Below are 5804 nucleotides of genomic sequence, written 5' to 3'. Positions count from 1 at the left end.
AGAGCTCTGGGATAAATTATGGGAGGAACAAAAGGTCAAGATGAAGCGGGTGAAAGCTCAGGACCAAGCCTCCTTACCCAAGAGATTGAAGATGGCACAAGATGCACAAACGACTGTGGGTGGCCGATCAGATGCCAGTGACTCCGGCACAATCATGCGCACGACATTGAATGCCAAGTGCACTCCTTTGATTGGCATTCCCCACGAGGTCCTAGTAGAAGGTACAAGGGTTGGAGCATGCTCTTTTGGTGTGTGCACATTATACACCATTAAGGCATCTATTTCTTCCAGAGCACATTACATATGTAGGAAAATGCTATAAGGGAGGAAGTGAGGCAAAATTTGATAGCTTTCAGACATAGCAAGGAATGCAAACACTTTACCCCTCCATTGTAAGATGCATTGGCTTTACCACCGAAGCTCCCTAGATCACAATCTTTCCATACTATAATGGGGGCACCTTGGGGACATGATGTGTCGCTTGCCATTCGCCCATGGAGGCTTCAAACGCCACATGCACAGGCTACAACATGGCTAGAGGTCACTGCCACCAGCAAATCAGCACTTACGAGAGATAGAGACTATACAGATCAAAGCAGTGAATGAGTAGATGCCAACAATCTTACACGCTTTAATTGATGGCATTGTGGCTGCTCACTCGACTGGTATAATGCACAACGACATGCATCCTTTCAACATAATGTTGGACTTTACTCGTGCAAATAAACTCCGTGTTGGCATCATTGATTGGGGCATGATGCTTAGAACGCCAACCAAGCGCGTATCATTATTTGCATCCAAGCGGATAGTCGGACCCTGCAATTTTGGGGGCACAGAAAGCAGGGGAAGGAGAGATTGCAAAGCGACCATGCATTGCCCCAAAAATATATGATCCATGGTGCGCAAATGCGTACATAAATGCAAGCGACATTTATGCATTAGGATATCTATTCGAAATGTTGTTAAACTTTTGGAGTGCAGCTAGGAAAGTTTATTTCCCAAAAGAAGTATTTTCCCACCCCGATCAAGATGTCATGAGGGCCATTCAGATAAAAGTAGACTGTTGGATGAAGTTAAGAGAGCGGGAAGCTAGGAGAAACGCATCAGATGTTTTGATCTTTTTCAAAGAGCATTTAAAGACAAACCCTAATCCTATCTAGCGACTGCTTGTTGAACTTTCGCCATCTTTTTACCCGTCCTGAACATTTTTGTGCTATACATTTGTCTTGTTGTCTGGGTATTTTATTTGTATTGAAGTCTATCATCTAAGTTTGGCGTGGTTCACCTAATTGAGTCATTGAAGTATATTTGAATCTATATGTCTCTAGTCAATTATCTTGTAGTTCAATTTGATCAATTGTCTTGTATTTCAATTGAATCAATTATCTTTAGTCATTTGTCTTGTGGTTCAATTGGTTCAGTCAGTTGTGATTTTGTTTTTTGCATCAATTGTGATTTGATTGAAGGGGCCTACGATGTAAGACTGTTGAATCGTGAGAATGTCTTTTTGTCAAAGATAATGAATATTTGTCTATTTGTCCATTGCATCTCTAAGATACTATGACCGATGAAGAACAAGTTTGTGGTACCCAATCAATGCCATATGATCAATAGCAAGCGGATGTTAATGCATTTCAGCGCATGAAATCTCTAGCGCATGGTATGTTGACACAGCAAGCAACGCGCACTGCTTAACGATTATCAAAATGGGCAGATCCAAACCACATGCAGTGGAAAGATATCAATAAAGAAGTGACCAAGGATATGATTAAAACAACATAGCCACGTGAGGACGCGGAAATAAAGAAAGGATATGGAAGGTATCGAAGTGCCTCCACAAAGCGATCAAAGAAAACACTGAGAGGATCTACTTGGAAGTTTATGGCCATCCACTACACAATGCAGCTTGTGTGTTACATTTTGCAAAAATGTTGTATGTTCATTTTGTGCAACAACGACCAATAGACTTTTTGTCAAAAGAGACAATTGTTGCCACCCATGATATCAGGGAGAGTTGTGTCACTTTCACCCGAGATGAGCTGGCATTGATAGTTGAAGGGGCCAACCTATAGTTAAAAAAGGAGAAAGATAATTACATGACAAAGCTGGCAAAGAAAGATGCAAAAATAACACGGCTTTCTATAGCCACCCAAACACCCCAACCATCACAGGTCCGGATGGAGAAAAGTATTCATCGCATAAGCCAAGATGTTCAAAATGTGACACAACGAGTGAATCCTCCGCCTATACAAGGGACACACATTCATCACCTTGTCCAGCATCCATAGTTGGTCCCCTCATCTGCTTCGAATGCATCTTCATCTTTCCAATGTTCAGTTTGCTACAAAAATTTTGATGGATGGAGTGGATACTATACATTGTCATGTGGTCACTATTATCACCTCGTCTATTTAATTCATTTAATGCAACATAGTAGTCGATGTGCAATCTGTTCACAAGATATTCCACAAGGAATATATTATATGTTTGGCATGAAAAATGAGTGTAAATTCAAGCAAGTCTGCCAAGTTACCCCTAGCACAATCAAAAAATATGTTCGGTGATGAAGATGCAGGTTCTAAGCATAACAATTGAGATCCACAAACTATGTATAATTGCTACTATGAAGCATTGTATATGATCAAAACACATTGAATACAAGCTCTTTCATAGTGGTTTTGACACAATCTTCATTCTACTCTCAAGCTATATTGAATCTGTGAAGTTGTTATCTGGTTCTAACTCTGATTGTTGTAGGTCTTCTTGTAATTCAACTTCCACATCTATTATCAGATTCTCTTCTATTTTATCTTTGGTGCATTGAGATACACCAGCATTGAACTCTTCTTCGTCTTCATTTTGACAATCATACAACCAGGTTGACACTTTTTTCTCGCAGCTCGATGTGATGCAATATCTTTTCATTGCAAAACATATACACTAACTTTTTAGCTCTGTCTGCTAATAATATATTGCAAATAATGTTATGAAGATACTTGTACATACTCCAGTTTCTCTCTGAACTTGAGTTTCTGCACATTGTGCTAGTACTTTCATTGCAAGGGGACGTAAGGTTGAGTAATGCTCTCCACCATTTATCATCCACCACTTCCATGATGCAAGTTGCTCTTTTGCCATTGACTGTACAAAATCATTCGCAAAAGGACCTTCTTTTAATATAAATGCACTCATTTTTTTGATACAACCAATTCGGTCCTAAAAATTGAAGTAGAACGTGTTGACCACGTGATAGAAATCGCTGACCACCTCTGTATTTGACATCAGATCTAAATTCCAATACTCCGATCGAGCATGTAAGCCACACTATGGAGTGGACTATGAGCTCTCTTCCATCTTGCATGAAAATACTTGGCCAAGATTCTTTGTTGTTTGCCAGAGAATGATAGTCACCACTCCTTATCTACTACAAACTCTTTTAGCTCCTCAATTTTCTCAAGACTTTGTTGGATTGACGACCATGTCATCCACATTTTGCCCATATTTGGCGCCTTCTAATCAAGGTTGCAAATCGGGAACATAATGGGCATCATTACATGGTATGCATCCATTACACTCCTCCACCAAGAAGCCTTGTTTATAGAGCCACATAGACATATAATTTTTCTTTCACTTTTTCTTTCTACTCAAGTTGCCATTCATCAAAGGTCAATCAATTGAAAGTGTCAATCACAATGCACTTATTGCGGAGAAGTGATTCCAATGTATAAAAATGCGTGCAAAATCGAGTTTCAGCAGGAAGTTTCAACATCACTGACATGCACGTAATGTACAAATCGAGCACTCTTTGTCGTTTCAAGATAAATTTCACAACTTGGCGTGCTGTGTCAATTATTTTGGCAAACCATGTGGTTTCTTCACTACTGTATCAATCCTTCAGCACTAGTTTAAGCTGTGCGTATTACAACCATTGGCAAAAATGTGTGGAAAGCACTTCTTTATTAATTTGCTAGCGTTTTTACAATTCTTTGTGTTGTCCATGACTACTTGAACGACATGTTCAACTCCGATTTCTTTAATTACATTTATCAAGACCTGGAATGTATTTGCCACTTTTAATTGCACTAGAACTGTCAATCACCTTTATGAACGTTTCTCCCCTTGGACAAACCAGCATTACATTGATCAGTGGTCTTCTTTGAACATTTGACCAACCATCACTCACAATTGTGCATCCTGAAAGAGAAATATTCCCAGGTATTATTTTGGTAACATGCTCTTTGACTTCGATGTAGCATTTTTCCAAGAGAAAATTTTGTATCGTGTGATAAGAAGGAGCTGAAAATCTTGGGCCAAACTCACTGATTCTTCCAAGCGGCCTTCTAATGATTGTTGTCTACTATGACCAAAGCACTTTCAATGAAGAAAATTTCTTTGGCAAGTGTAGTTTGTGCTTCTTCTAGAGTCTGCATCGGGAAGCTTTGATGAAATGATTTTTGACGCATTTGACCATATCTACCTTCATTCTGACGCTTAAAAGGAACACTACTTGTGATTTTCCTCTCCCTGCATACACTATTCTCCAAGGTTAGTTGGTGTCACCACACAGGATCGGCAGAGTTAAAATTTGGCTCTGACTACTCTTGACTTGCATCCATAACAGAGTTATATATCTGTTGTCTCTTGCCATCCTCTTTGGCAAGCTCTTCTCTCAAACGCTTTGCAATTGCAGGTGCCTGAGGATGTTCACATTTCTTACAATTCTTTTTAATGTTGCCCAAAAAATGGTCCCTAATACGTGGTGCATTGTCTGATTTTTTGTGAAGCAAAATTTACATTGCCACTCCATATATCGACCGCATATGTTGTGAGCATAATCCCACTCTTTGCCACGGGCTTTGATTTTTTGGCTTCTTTGTACCACTTGTGCTGACATTTTGCTCCATTGCTTTTAATTTTAGATTTGAAGGCATAAGAACTAGATGTTTAGTTTTTAAGACATTTTTCTTCTTTTTAATATATTTAAAAACCAATCACTAAGAAAATAATCAAATCTGCACAATAAGATACTTGAAACGCACTCTAGTCAATCCACATATCGATCACATATGTTGTGAGCAAACATACACATTGCAATGCACTCTCTGCACGCCATTATAAATACAACAATGCTATGAACTTCTCAATGCAATTATTATTATGATGATTATTTATGCATCCTCGTTGATTTGCAAACAATAAGACACATTTATAAAGAATAATCAACTTCTACACTGAAACGATATCAATTATGTGCAAGACACACATGAAAGCAATAATATCTATGATTGGTCATGTCATGCACTAACAATATTTCATAATACATAATGCACTCTCTATATAAACCAATGCATGCAACAACACAAAGAAATCTTTAATACAATCACACAATTGAGGATACTTGTACCAAGTCAAGGATTCTAGCCCCCTTATGCATCCAATTCAATATATAAAAGCTATTTTCACCCAATTAAGGATTATAGCTCGTATATTGTGCAATGACAATGTATATCAACTCAAATGTATGATATTGAAAAATGCAAGTCTTCAAAGATCTTTATATACCCAGTACACTAGTATAGGACATCCAACCCTTGACTATCAACTCATCATTTACATATGCTTATCTTCTAAAACCAACTTCAACCCTCATATAAACCAATGGCTTCGTCGTAATGAGCATGACTCTCCAAATTCTCAATTGTTTTGATTTTGTACCTTTAAGTTTGATGAAGGATTTAAATATTTTTAGAAGTGGTTATCGAATTAAGAATCACATTCGGCCCAAAAAAAGCACCTGTGACTCT

Source organism: Adiantum capillus-veneris, chromosome 1 (genome assembly GCF_014529385.1).
Source record: "Adiantum capillus-veneris isolate H3 chromosome 1, ASM1452938v2, whole genome shotgun sequence".
Classification (NCBI taxonomy): Eukaryota; Viridiplantae; Streptophyta; class Polypodiopsida; order Polypodiales; family Pteridaceae; genus Adiantum; species Adiantum capillus-veneris.
This window is presented reverse-complemented; position numbering follows the sequence as displayed.